The sequence below is a fragment of the Grammomys surdaster genome, unplaced genomic scaffold, assembly GCF_004785775.1.
Source record: "Grammomys surdaster isolate TR1022 unplaced genomic scaffold, NIH_TR_1.0 259, whole genome shotgun sequence".
Lineage (NCBI taxonomy): Eukaryota > Metazoa > Chordata > Mammalia > Rodentia > Muridae > Grammomys > Grammomys surdaster.
The window spans coordinates 2,501,255-2,516,391 of record NW_021604700.1 but is presented as its reverse complement, the minus strand read 5'-3'; the positions used below and the strand labels follow the sequence as shown (position 1 = coordinate 2,516,391).

At 44.6% G+C, this 15,137-nt stretch overlaps 1 protein-coding gene and 1 pseudogene across 2 annotated transcripts in view; one reads left to right on the top strand and one right to left on the bottom strand.

The window, feature by feature from the left end:
• The window catches only part of CUNH1orf21 (chromosome unknown C1orf21 homolog), a 202,717-nt gene that overhangs the window by 49,635 nt on the left and 137,945 nt on the right, over positions 1–15,137 (top strand). The window lies entirely within an intron of this gene.
• Positions 4,311–4,740, bottom strand: LOC114627835 (annotated as a pseudogene).

Here is a 15,137-nt window from a genome sequence, read left to right as displayed (position 1 = left end):
CTCCCCTCCCCTCCGTTCTTCTCCCTTCTCCTCTCCCACCCTCTCTCTCTGCCTCTACTACCCCCTCATCTCCCTCCCCATCCCCTGAATAAACTCTATTCTATACTATACTGTCGTGTGGCTGGTCCCTCAAAGGGAAGGGATGCCTCAGCATGGGCCCGCTGAGGCATCCCCTTCCCCCATACCTTACCACACACCCATAGAACATATTCTATATCTCTTTGTCTTTCTATAAGCACATCACCCATGATGCCAGGTTACCTAGAGATCCCAGGCTTTGTGATCCAAATCTTAGCAAAGAAAGCTCTTTGTCCCTTTCTCTCACTTTCATCCCCAGAGTTATGCTCATCATGGTCCAGTCTGTTATTCTCCAGTGCAGTGGGCTCCAGGACATCCCGCTTACTAGCTGGGAGACTCTGGAGGAAGTCATATTAAATTCTAATCTAGTTCTTTTTCATCTGAAGATGAACATGCAGTATCTATGCACAAAACATGTGCAGGTCACATGATTGTCATGAGGACAATGAGTGAAATGCTTTATGCTGTCACTCAGGGAACACTGAATGCTCACAAGAAGGGAGTAGTGAGTGGAGGCAGACAAGGAGGGTAAAAAGAAGAATCTTCAAGCTGAGAAAACCGGATCGTACCTGTTGAGTTCTCAGCATGGAAACACCGAGAATGATTCAGCATTGGTTCCAGGGTCATGTGAACTGTGATTTATGGCTGAGATAGACAGGATGCAAATGAGAAAACAGCAAGTTGAGTTGGGTTACTACTTCCATGAGGTGTGGGGAAAAGCTTCCAGCAGAGGAAATGTTTGAGCTGGGCCTGTCAGATGACAAAGCTCATCTGTCGCCTTTACTTTTGTTCTTGGCAGTGGTTGCCTGTCTATGGTCTCTGCACTGGCATCACTTGCTGGCTTTTGACTTAGCATCCATTCTAACAAAAGTCACGTTGTAGATGTGCATTGAGAACAGGCTTGCTCTCAAATGTCAGTGTCTGGATGTACACTTTTGTGATGAAAAGTCTGTTTACTTTTCTGGGTCAATTTTACCTTAGGCTACTGCTCTGTAAATCAAAACTTGCCTTGTTTTAGATATGGTATTTATTTCTAATGATAGGGTAATTCTAGCACACGGGGACATTCAACGCTTTGGAACATATTGGGTATGAGTGTTTAAGATAAATTTATTCTTTAGGGGTATGTATACACAAAAGAAAGGTTGAAGGCAATGAGGTAGCGTTTCAGAAGAGAGACAGTCTGTGTGTTGTGTTCCTGTGGAGAAGATTGTCATGTGGGAGGATGGTGAGTCTCCCAGTGTCATTCAACCTGGAGTCACTATTTTATCTTACGTTAATAGTTAACACCAATTCTTTGTCATTGGCTAAATATTTTTCTTTCAAGATAAAGAATTGTGATTGATGGACTCTGTCTACAAGCTAAAGATAGTTATCTCTTGAGTTGACATGGTAGAGAATTCTCTTCCATGAGTTTTCTTGGAGGAGAGCACAGGAATTTCTCATTTTGACAGTTTTAATGGCAGACTTTTAAAACTCAGGACTTCCCATCGAAGTAAACACAAAATGAAAGGCTGCAGTATGATGTTGTTGTTTGTTGTTGCCATGTGTGGGGGGCTGTTGGAGACTATGGCACAGTATGTTGTTGTTGCTGTGTGTGTGTGTGTGTGTGGTGTTGGAGACTGTGGCACAGAGTGCATCTGGAAGTTGGAGAACAAACTGTCACGTCTTGCTTGTTGAGGTAGGGTTTGTTGTGGTTCAGTGCTGCTTACCTGAGATCTTTCAGATTGTCCCTTTTAAATGGCTCTTTTTGCTATGAGAGATAAATAAAGTATGTCAGCGCTCTCTCTCTCTCTCTCTCTCTCTCTCTCTCTCTCTCTCTGTGTGTGTGTGTGTGTGTGTGTGTGTGTGTGTGTGTGTGTGTGTAGGTCAAAAACAGTCTCTTGTGTCATTCCTTAGAAGTCATCTACTTTATTTTTTGAGATGAGACTGCCATTTTCTTGGGGCTTGCCAATTCAGCTAGATGGACCTCTAGGCGCTCCATCCCCAGAGCTGGGATTACAAGTTTCTGCTGCCACATGCAATTCTTTTCTCTCTTCTCTTCTCCCCTCCCTTTCTCTCTCCTCCCTTCCCCTCCTTTACTCTTCCCCTCCTCTCCTTATCCATTCCTGCTTCCCTCCTCATTTCCTTCCCCTCCTGTCCCCCTTCTTTCCTTCCCCTTTGTCTCCCTCTATCTCCTTTTCCCCCTCTCTGTTCTGTCCCCCTCCCTCCCCCTCCTCTTTCCCCTCCCCTTCTCTTTCTCTTACTAACATCTTGAGATCTTCATCCTTGCATAGCAGTCACTATTGTACTGATTGACTAAGCTGCCTCTCCCATCCACTCCAGATGGATAATTGAAAATAAAAAAAAAAAAATCCTCTTTTTATATATCTTGATAGAACACAACAGTCTTTAAAACTGTGTGCCAAAATATTGAACCTGAATCTATCTGATCAGAATTCTACGGCCAAATGACAACATACACAATATGAAGGAATCGAGCTGGTATGTTAGAGGATACTTTGTAGTTGTAACCAACAAAACACCGAAACTTAACAGGTCAGATGACCAACAACAAAACCAGCACACACACAGAGGAAACCTATATAGAGCTTGAACGAGATTAAGGGGGCCTGTTATAAAGGAGAGACTGGATGCTGATTTCAGCAAAAGGAAAACAGTAGGAGGGAATTGAGGGCTGAAGGTTAAAGTTTAAAGGGTGAGCGTGGTCTATCGTGGGGTAGTTATGCTGTTTTTTTAAGTGGTCCTTCTAGAGACAGATTCTAATATTTAAGAATGAGATCACAGGGGCTGGCCTGATGATTTAAAATTAGACGTAGTCCAAGGGGCTGTGTTTTACTGTCTTCTCTATTCTGAATATTTATTTAAAGTCTCCAAAAGTGAATATTAAACACAGCAACAAATCAAAGCCTGATTTCGAAATGCACTGGCTCCCTCTGTCCTTCCCAGGGTCCGTCCGTGGGTCCGTCCGTGCGTTGTCTAGAAAGGGCGGTCTGCAGCCACTGATTGAATCCTTTGCTACTGATCCAGCATGTTCTTCTGTTGCTTCTTTTTTAAAAGACGCAGTTTTACTTTGAGTATGAGTTTTGCCCGCATGCATATTCACATACCACATGCATGTCTGCTGCCTGTGAAGACTGGAAGATACATAGGCTCTTTTGGAACTCGAGTTAGAGACGGTTGTGAGCAGCCATAAGGATGCTGGGTCCTCTGCAAGAGCAGCAAGTGCTCTCAACCAACGAGCCACCTCTCCAGTCCGCTCCCTGTTTTTTTGTTGTTGTTGTTGTTGTTTTGTTTTTGTTTTGTTTTTGTTTTTTTCGAGACAGAGTTTCTCTGTATAGTCCTGGCTGTCCTGGAACTTATTCTGTAGACCAGGCTGGCCTCGAACTCAGAAATGCGCCTGCCTCTGCCTCCTGAGTGCTGGGATTAAAGGAGTGCGCCACCACTGCTCCCCATTTCTTAACTGCAGTTCCTTTAATTTTTTTTATTCTAGAATTCATAATTAGTATGAATTCATAGATGAACTCAAAAAATAATTAATTCCTCTGAGATGTACTGCCTTGTATATGCAAATTTATTTTATTTATTTATTTGTTTATTTGTTTTTTTATTTAAAGCATCCATGCTTTTGACTTTCATCTCATCAGTTCAGGGGCACATGATGTAAGCACATTGTGGGCAGCCTCACATCATCCTCAATTATTATGGCCTGCTTGACTCTTCTCTGGTCTGCTGCAGACTCTCATCAGCCTTTGCACCAACCCTGGACATCTTTTGTCTACTGCAGTCTTCCTTGTCTGCATTAACACCTCAGAAATTATGTTTGGGTGACTTCTGCTCAGGCCATACAACCTTCCTTCCTCCCTCCCTCCCTCCCTCCCTCCCTCCCTCCCTCCCTCCCTCCCTCCCTTCCTTCTTTCCGCTAACATCTCCATGTCTGTTGGGCCCTCTTCTTATTCTCTGTTCATTGTCCTAGTTGAGACCTTCAGCAGCCCTCACTTGCAGAGTATCTCTCCTAGGGTCTCAGGAAAGCTCTTCATTAGCCAGCTCCTGTCTTTAAAAGCAGTCTCATTTATTTTTTATTTTTCTTACTAATACAGTATTTGTCTTCTCTCTGTCAAACCCTGAGCCAAGCACTTTCCCCAGACTTCCTGGGGAGGTACAGGAAAAGGAACATACGGGGCAGGAGAGACACGAAAGAACTTTGGGAGGTGGAAGTGGAGACGGCTGCTTCACATGGCGAAGAGGATGAGAAAGGCCACCATTAGGCAAAAGAGCCCCATGGCCTCTGAAAGGGCAAACCCAGAATCGCGTAGGAGAAGAGTTGTTGCTTCAGAGAAGGGTTCCTGGCATAGCCAATGATGAGACTCCCAGAACTGTCCCAATCCCTGCCCCAGAGCCGGCCACCCCAAGGGTAGCAGCCCCAGCTCCAGTGAACTTGGCAGCTGTGTCAGTGTGTCGATGCCCCTTGAAATGGCGCTGGTTTGGAAGCTGCGGCTAGGGATAAGTGAGGTCAGAGGTCGGGACCGCCAAGCTCCTGAGGTTCTCATTTGTTGGCATCTGTGGTCGCTTCAACTCCACTGCAGACAGCGGACGACTCAGCAGCTGAGAGGTGCTCCTGATTAGGGAGCGGGTAGAGACGATCTTGGAGCAGGCATACATTTTCAGGGCTGAGGGGCCAACGCGGGAGAGCTGCTCCCAGGGTAGAGAAGACAGAGAGGGCAACAGTCTCATTTCTAACGATGACTCCTCTTCAGACTTACCTGGAACATGACAAGTCAGATCCCCCATCCCCCTTTTTCTCACACGCTGCCCTGCCAGGCTGTCAATGTGGAAAATGCCTCTTTATCCTTCCGGTTTTACAGGAAGGTACTGCTGGGCCCCTCAGGTGCTACCGTTTACAAACATTGCCACCCAAGACTGTTGTGGGTTCTAATTATGTGTTCCCAGGGCTGGGCACTCATCTGTGAGGACTCTAGTAGCATCTTTGAGGATGCTGAGCTCTTGCTTGGGAAGACTTTGGAGCTGCTGAGTACAAGTTGGCCTGAGTCTTCAGGGACTTGCTGTGGACCTCACTTCCCGCTTTGCCTGGAGATGGTGACAGGGAGACCATATGGCCCCCTTTCTTTTGGCTTTCATTCCCTCAAGAGGGGAGAGATGTGAGGCCTGGGCTGGAGGAGAGGTGAAAAGAGCATTTAAAGATACTTTTCTTCAGTGGTCTGAATGTGTTTTCCCTCCTAAGTCCCACTGTTTTCTCCTGCCTTTTTAGTGACTCCTATAAGATACAGCGATAATCTCTTCCTAATCTTTGTTTAAATATATCTTTTTGAAATCAGTAAGGTGACAAATTATTATTTTAATTCCACTATGTACTACTTTTAACAATAGAAAGCATTTAACTGGATTGATTTTAATTAATTACTGTATTGTGTGCCTGTGAATGTGTCCATGCATGTGTAGGACAGAGGGCAACTCTGTAAAGTCAGTTGCTCCTTTTACACAGGTTCTGGGCTCAAACTCAGGTCATCAGACTTGCATGGTGTGCCATCAGCTCTGACTGGATTTCTTAATACCCATGAACCACCAAGCTCTTTCTTGATAGGAGACCCATTTTCCCGGAAAATAATAATTAAAATCTTCTGAGAACAGTTTACATCAGAGAAGGCTTTCCTAGTTATTTCAGCATTATGTATATAATAATACCGATCATAATTAAGGTCCCCATGTTTTATATGTTTGTAAGCCGAGGATTAGCATCTGTGAGCTTGTATCTAATTGTGTGATCCTGTAGCTACATAGCTTCCTTTCAGTGCCTAGCAACTTCTTCACACCAAGAGGATGGGCGTGCTAACCCTTAATAGTTTTGAAAAGGGGAACGGAATCCTTGTACTAACTTGGTTTTGGAAATCAAAGAGAAGTTCTTCTAACTGGTGTGTAGGGTGTGGGTACAGAGCATGGAATTAAAGGAGGACTTTTATGCTGAAACTGGGTCTATGGCATGTTATAGCTTAAGGATTGTGAGCCTTGAGGACATCATGGTAGGGTCCTGGGTGGATGCCTGGTACAGCTGTGGGTTACTTTACTGAGGATTTTTTTTCCAAAGGGTTTGTCATCTGAGCTTCAATTCAAGAAGTCCCATTTTACTGAACTTACTGGAGTTGGTGACATGCGTAGTATGGGTGGTATGGGCTTTGCTAGAGCCAGCCAGGCCCAGTGGCCCTCCAGGCAGGCGTCTACCTGCTGCCGTTTCCAGGACTCCTCTGGTCTCATTGCAGCTTGCAAGGTGAATAACCAGAGGTAGTGGAATAAGGGCTCAGTGCAGATGGTAGAACATATGCTATCTGCCCAATAGACGTGCGTTTAAATGGATGTTAGCAATATCTTAATACAGAGAACAAGAAGTCTGTGGGCTTTATGGTGGTAAGGTTTGGCATACCACAACGGTATATGCACACACCTCTCCCCAGCCCCCACCCCCCAGCACATACACAGAAAGGAAGGGGAGAGAATACATCTAGATTGATAGTTCTTTTGCTGTAACTTTTATCTATTTTGCTTTGTCCACAGCAGCATTAAACTTAATGAAATTCGATATTCATGAAAGGTTTTAGAAAGGTCAGGATAGATCAGAACCAATTTTTTTTCCAGCTAATGAGTTATTTTAATCCTTATAACCAGCACTCATATAGGGTGCTTGCAGCTGCCTGTAACTACAGGCCACAGGCATCCAACACTCTCTTCTGGCCTCTGCAGGCACCTGCACACACAGAGGCACACACATAATTGAAAAAAATAAAATAAATCTTAAGAAATATATGTTACTGCATTCACTTTTTCTTGGTACTATGTCATATAAGGACATTTTTATACAAATGCATATACATTAAGTATAATTTTAATTTTTTTAAAATTCAGTTTTGAATATTGGTTTAGTCTCAACCTGTCTATCAACATTTACTTAGTGTTTTGTGGCTCTGATGAATGAGAGAAGAAAAGAAAGGGCGTAGCTGGACTTCTGGTTACTTTGTGGGTTCTTTTTTTCTTTCACCATTTTAACCCCTTAAGGTAGGAGAGGAAAAGAGATAGAGTTTGGGAAAGGGGGCAACAGTATCATTAGACTACTTCCTGCTGCTGACTGGGAACAGCGAGTTCCTTGGTGCAAGTTTGATCTCCGCTGTCAGGCTGTTTTCTTCTTCTCATCCCTATGCAGTCCTTGACAAACTACAGCCAACAGTGATCAACAGGATCCAACTACCAACTGGCCAATCAGCCCCTTTTCTCAGAGCTCTGGCATCTCTGAAAAGACCCCAAAAATCCAAACATCACACGCTCACAGAAACTATCTGCAGCTGGCAAAACCACACCCCTGCAAGAGCACGAGGCAAATCTAGTCACCTGCTATGAAGCAACCCCATATCTCCACATCTTGGATTAAAACGAAAACATATTCTTCTAATACTTATGGGTTTCTTAAAGAGACCAAAATTCTCACTACAAAAGGGAGGTTTCTCTAGAGGTCTAGGAAGCACAGCTGCAAAGCATGCCGGCAAACAAAAATGTGTTGGGTCTGGTGGCACATGCCTGTCATTCCCATAATCTGGGAGGATCGTGAGTTCAAAGCCAGCTTCAGCTCCACAGTGAGGCCCTGTCTGAAAAAAAATTATTATTTTTTAAAGCTTGTATAATTTCCTCCTAATGAGTATTTGGCACATCGAAGACCTCTTTGGCTGCAAGTTCACAGAGAGGGCAGGAGCGAAAGCTAGTCCTTAGAGACTCAAGCTTCCCGTGTTTATAAACTGGACGAGCAATTGCTTCACCGACTGATTACATCCTTTGTAAATTGTTTTGGTTTTAGAAATAAATGTTAACGTTAGTTTGTTGTCGGACACAAATGTGCTAATGAATCCCTGAATGTTCTCTCATTGCCCCTTCAAGGCAAATGTTTTGTGATGTTGAAATCACAAGTCAAAGCAAAGGCCAGATACTTAAGTGAATTTCTCCCATGGTGACATGGAATTCTTCTTGAGTCCCTAGACAGCTGCCTGTGTGGTAGGGCAGCGTTCTTGAGGAATACTCTTCATAGAAAGTTTTGGATCTTATTATTGACAAGGTAGAAGGTTAGCAGACAGTAGAACCATGTAAGAAGGAAGGATGGTATGTTATTGCCACGTCTCCTAGGAAGGACTTACTGTTTGTGCTTACTGTTTTGCTTTGAAAGAGTCTCAGGCTGTAGTTCAGGCTGGCATCAAGTTCAAGGCAGTCTACCTACCTCAGCCACCTGAGGACTAAGATCGAAGACCAAACCTGGAGATGCAGTGACCCACCCTGCATCTTAAGTAAGATCGTCACCGGGGATACGCTGACCTCTCATTGGTGAGGTCACCGATCAAGAGGCTCCAGGTCTGTTGCATTGATAACAAACAATAGACTTAGGAATTGCTCTAGAAATGACCTCTGAGTTTTCTGTTGTGACAAGGTCATGTGACATTGAGCCCATGAAATAGCGGTGTGACCCCATCATCGCCAAGAGAGGCATCTCGACCACCACATTCTCTGGTTTTCACTGTGTTCCTTTGTGATTGACATCTCAAAGCAAGCTTTGGTTGATCTTTTTTAATCAATAAATACCACACAGAAAGTCCTGTTGAGTCCCTTTGTTTACAGTGTCACACAGAATTGGTGAAATTGTGTTCTCAGGGCAGGAGCAAATTGCATGTGGTGTCTTCCTTGTTTATTCCCTGCCTGGGCCCTCTTGGAGCACTGTCTTTCTGTGACCCAGAGTACTTTTCCTGGAAACTGCCTGCTTGATGGGGGATTTTTAAGGCCTTTAAAAAAAATGTAGTAGCTTTGCCTCCACTCCACTGTTTGTACCTTAAAAGCTTTCATTGGCCTCTGGTGAAAGTCACTTAGAAGGAAGCGTGAAGCCTTTTGCTGAGAGGACAGCTGTCTCCCAGAAGATATTGATTGCTTTTATTCAGCTGTTTCCATCTTAAACAGTTGAACTAACTCACTGGGAGCCACAGTGTACTTCTAGAAGGATCGTTTGGTTGGAGAAGCACACTATGAAGTATTTCTAAGGGATTGAGAGGCCATTGTTTTGGGGAGAACGAATGAGCATTGTGTTCTAGCCAAGCTGTGTCTGTGGACCAGAGCCCGTTTCCATCTGCAGGTTCCATACAGTCTAAGCTTCAGCTTGCATGGGGTACCCCAAGCTCTTGGGGCGTTGCTTTGGGTACAGGGGTAGTAGAAAGCACTGCTTCTGACAGCCTGCTTTTGTTTTGCAATTCTTTGTTGGCCATTGATGCAATTTTAGTTTGGTGTATTGTGTAGTCTACAATGTAGTAACACATTTAAAAATCTAGAAATATCGTTCTTAGGAAACTGATGCTTTGCTTTCCAGAAGAAACCAATTTAGGGTTTCAATGTTCTGTTGCTTCAGCCTGATGAATGGTCTGATTTTAAGTCTCTCTCTCTGATCCAAGACTCAGCTTCCTTAGTTGCTGGTTTTTACCTTCTGAAGAAATTCTACTAGAACTAAGGGTTTTTTATGATTTACTTATTGTTTATTTATTTAGATTAGGTTATTTTCTTTTGTTATGATGTCTGGTCTGGCCTTGAAGAAACAGCTGGTTTTCTATATGAAACCTCTGAGACGAGGGGGCAGCAAGGGCCACATACTCCTGCCTTTGTCCACTTCAGGTACAGTTCATCTTTCTTTGCTTAGGATGAGTTTTTGAATTACGGCTTGAAAGACAGGCCCACGGAGAAGACTAATGACAGTGAGTCTTCGGAAAGATTGATTGAGCTGTGCTCCTAAACTTAAAATCAAAGGCATTTTGTGGATGGGAATTTAACCTGCATAGTGTGGGATCCTACAGATTTTGGGGTACATTTATCTACCCTCAGAGACATACACACACACACACACACACACACACACACACACAGAGTGAACTCTGTTTCTTTTGGAGAGACAGTAAGGAGTTTTGCGTGTTGAAGGTTAGCCCTGTTAGTTGCTGAAGCTGAGAACCTCGGTAACTAAAGGATGGGAATGGTTCAGATGCTCCATCTTTTACCTACTTCACCATGCTATGGTTGGGACAAATAGACACTTAGTAATAAAGTAATAAAGTACTTTTGATAAAGTAATCTTGTCAGGATGGCTATAAGAATCAGTAATTACAGTCACAGATTCTTAGGTGTAAGTTTAATGGTGTGTCCCACAGCAGCAGGGTAACAGCAGCCAGCAGCATAACCTGTGAGCACAAGCTTATGGAAGAGGCAGGGTCCGTTAACGGGAACCTGGGACTGCGATTTGATTTCCCTAAATTTCTTAGAAGACATTGGTCCTGAGCAAGTGCCATACTGGTCTCAGACACCTGTATTCTTTGGAGGAAATGTCAAACAGTGCATACTCTCTCTTACATAAAGAATCGTAAATAAATTATGCCCTTGTTTCAAAACAGTCTAGATTTTGAAAGTGGGAATTGAAGTTGAATGGGGTGCGATGGGTCGTGGGTATCTAATAGATTTCTTCTGACACCTGCAGTTTGAGTTTCTCCAGGTTCCTCTTGCTAAAGATGCTGAAGATATCTGTAGGTTTGTCCCCAACTTTATGACCTGGCATGTGTTAAGGGCACCTGGGCCCCTTCCAGACTTTTGGTGGCATTGCCCTGTTGTACTGGGTTAGAGAAGCGACGTGAAGCTGCCGTTGGGTGATTACGTTGGTGTGTGTGCGGGGGGGATATCCTTCAAGTTACTTTTCTTTTGTAGAAGTTGGCCCTCTGTTGAGATCTCTTACCCCTTTATGAATCAGGATCATATCTGTTCAGAGAGAATAAATACTGTGAGCCTAACCAGGATGAAGCTGTGTTACAGACACAGGAGTGTTTGTTCCACTGCTATTTATCCTCAGCACAGTCAAGTTCTCAGACCCTGGCTCTACCAGAAGTTTGGAAAGAGCCTGAGATGTCTGATCCGCCACTTGCTGGGCGAGCTGTCTAGCAACTGAGCTTATAAATAAACCAAGTTCCAGCAGCGCTTCTGCACCTTCAGTGTGCACATGAGGTTTGTAGCAGTCGGGTTCTGAGTCCTGGGTAAGGCCCCGCATCTGTGTTCCTGAAATAATCCCTCTCTGTCTTGTCAGTCCCCAGATCACACCTTGAAAAACAGACATAGGAAGTGTATGTGACACAGTGGTGCTCCTTGTACCTGGAATCAGTGTATCCTTTGGGCAGTAATTTCCCCCTTTGGGGACAGCAATGAACATACTGTCATACATGATTACCTTTCAAAGTAATTGCTGATGTTAAGATTTACTAAATAGCTACTGAAATGTCTGTGTTTTGGCTTCCCTTTCTATTTCCAGCATCTACACATACCAGGCCGTGAATGAGTGTCTGCCGAGAGAGATTATGAATGAATGACCATGTAGTGCCGTGACTAGGGATCTTAGTGCTGTCCACTTTGGGGTCTTTGTTTGTTTTTGGGTTTTGAGACAGGGTTTCTCTGTGTAGCCCTGGGTCCTGGAACTCTCCCTACAGAGTAGGCTGACTTTGAACCCAAAGAGCCGTCTGCCTTTGCCTCTGCCTCCCAAGTGCTGGGGATGAAAGGTGCGTGCCACCACCACCTGGCCGCTTTTGGCTTTCAGTATCACATTTTGAGTAGTAGTCTCTGGGATCGGACACACCAAGAAGCTATCAGTTTTTCTGAGTAGAGATGAGCATTACATGTGGTGAGACTCCGTTCTTGTCCGTGTAAGCTGTCAGCGTTGACAGCTGCTCTCCTTTCAAAGCCTGCTGCTTGCATTTACTTTCTGAATCACCAGGATAGCTCATCATACACGTATAGCCAGTAAGTTGAAGACGGTATGATTTAATTTTGAGGTATAGAAACCTGATCCTTGGGGAAGTTCTGTTTTTCTTATGTTCTTTTATGATACCCCTGGCTCCCATTCCTCTATAGGAGCCCATACTCAAGGTGGTGGCCCATACTCAAGATTTGAAGTTTTCAATGCTAGCATTCTCCGTATTCCATCTCAAACTTGAGGGTTGCAGGCAGTCTGACGTCTTTGAATACACTATCATGATATCCTGGTGAGATGTTTGTCAGCTCGACACGATTTAGAGTCATTTGGGAAGAAGAACTCTCAGTTGAGAAAATGCACCCCCCCACACCAAGACTGGCCTATAGGCATGTCTATCAAGCATGTTTTTGATTAATGATTGATGTGGGAGGGCTTAGCCCACTGTGGGTGGTCCCAACACTGAGCAGGTGATCTTAAGTCTTACATGAGGAACAACCAGTAAGCAGCAGTATTCTTCCATGGTTTCTACTTCCTGCCTTGGGTTTCTGCTCTTACTTCCCTCAGTGATAAGCTGTTACCTGAAAATATAAGATGAGATAAACCTTTTTGTCCTCAAGTTGCTTTTGCTCATGGTGTTTTATCACGGCAGTAGAAAGTACCTAAGACACATGGGCTTGGAGCTCTGCCCATGTACTGCCCCTGTACTCCACTAAGCCCTTATGGACTCTTGCATGTGCTTGTGGCTCTCCCAGGCCGCTTTCATGGGTATTGTGCCAGTTACTGTCATGCACCCACCTCGCTTTCCTCCATCTGTTTGGCTATGGGTTTTAACACAGATAAAGATACAATGAGCTTGCATCAATTTTGAATGTCCTTAGACACCTCTCTGGGAGTAACACGTGGTATAAAGTTCACTAAGGCAGTAATAGCCCTGTTTCTCATTGAAGGGTGTGTGCACTTCCTCATAGAGAAGCACTTGGCACTTTTTTTTTTAAATGATCATTACCCCCTGAAAAAGGCCTACTAACTTCTTGGTAATGCACTTTTGCTTTGCATATTTTACCTCAGATCCCCAGAAGGATCCAACAAGGTAAATGCTCTTATACCTATTTTGTGGGAGGTGAAAGAAGTTTAAAGAGATTGGCTCTTTTTAGGTTCTGTCCACTGTCTGGTTTGTCTGTCTGTAGGTGAGGAGTGAGTGTCCCATGCTAAAAGCAGGGGTGTGTGAATGGGCTTTGCAAACCACAGCACAGACCTGAAGCACCAGTCGATCGTTGAGCATGGAGGAGAAATGATTGGTTTCTTGTGTCAAGTTGTTCCTGAGGTGTGTGCTGCCGTCTTCAGCTTGGGGTTTGGGGGGTGGCTACTGGACGTCAGCCCTGGGTCTCCTGGATGTTTGGTGAGTGTGGCACTGCTGAGCAACATTTCAGCCTATCGTCTGCAGCCCTTGCTTCTCTCTGGGAGTTCAGCTAGGAGCTAGAAGTTTGACCACAATCCCATTGTGGGTCGTTTGACTGTGCTGGATCCCCTTGGAAAAAAACAGATGAGAGATGCCTACTCTAAAGAAGTCAATGTGTGTAATTAAAGATCTAGACAATGAAAACTGCATCTTATCCCTGGCCCGCGTGCACTAAACTGCACGGATATGCAGTCGCGTTTGCTGTCATCTAAAGCAACTCCACTACAGTTCAGTTTAACGCCTTCACATACACCAAGTCTGACTTTTACAACAGTCTGGCTTGCCGCCGGTTATCACAAGGGATTTGGAAATTTTCTCATAACAAAAGTTAATTTTAATTCATTGCTCAATATATGCCATAAAAGGAACTTAAGAGATTCAAACTAATTCAGCATCTGAGCAGTAAAATTTGTGTCAGGAAAGTAAACAGTAGTGAGACGGTGAGTCGGAACCGTAAGAAATGAATGCTCGCACAAAGGCTCTCAAGTTGAAATGACGGGAAGTCAGAGCGGTGTTTATGTCGTTACTGCGTTTCTGTATTGTAGAGGTAATTTTCCTTGAGGAAAGTTTGAGTTCTTAAAAAGCAACCTGGGAGTAGTTTTCATGCTGAAGTATTATTTGACTGCTTTCAGTATGTCACACGAGCCTGTTTGTCTGTCTCTGCTTCTGTGTATTTCAGTCCCTGTCTGGGCAGCAGTGACTACAGGACTTTACCAGAGAGTGAGCCTCCATGTTAGCTTCTATTACCCTCACTGACTGAATCAACATGGTGTACAGAGCAGCCTAGTTACTGAACAGCTAGACTTCCATGGAAGGGGTTCATAATTCTCTCAAAAACAACTGTATTTCTCTATGTCTTTTTTTCCCTTCTGGAGAAGGTAGAAGCTAAGTCAGATTCTTTAAAACAAACTGTATGGGACTCAGGTCCTTGTGAGTGCAAAGCGGTTGCCATACGACCGAGCTCTCCTTCCAGCCCCCAGACTCTGCAGGCTGTTCAGGCTTGCTTACATGCTTTTAGAGCAAATACTGTCAAGTATTAAATTTGTACTCGTAAGGAACTGGCACTGGTGGTAAAGTGCCTAATTTGGCCTCAACGTTCAACAGAACGTTGAAACAGCATGCGGCTTTCTTCTTTATTTCTCTGTGAATGAATGACTCCCTGAATTTCTCATAAAAGAGATTTTATTGGTGTTCCTTGTGCAGTGCATTGGCTTAAGATCCCAAAGCTGCCGCAGGATCGTTACAGCCTGTCTTTGTATATCGACGTCGTCTACTACGTTTTTAGCCTTATCTGTTACTCAGGAAGCATGCTCTGGACACCTGCGCCTCAGTCACAGTACAAGGAGCTGTGAAGGGGAGAGGTTCAGTGTCCTTGGCTGAAGGGACAGATGCTTAAGAAAGTAGTGGGAATAGTTGAAAAAGGGCTGTGGATACACTCTATAAGGGGCTGTGGATACCCTGTGGGGGGCTGTGGATACCCTGTGGGGGGCTGTGGATACCCTGTGAGGGGCTGTGGATACCCTGTGAGGGGCTGTGAATACACCCTGTGAGGGGCTGTGGATACACCCTGTGAGGGGCTGTGGATACACCCTGTGAGGGGCTGTGGATACCCTGTGGGGGGCTGTGGATACACCCTGTGGGGGGCTGTGGATACACTCTGTGGGGGGCTGTGGATACTCTCTGAGGGGCTGTGGATACCCCATGAGGGGCTGTGGATATCCTGTGAGGGGCTGTGGATGCCCTGTGAGGGGCTGTGGATACACCCTGTGGGGGGCTGTGGATACCCTCTGAGGG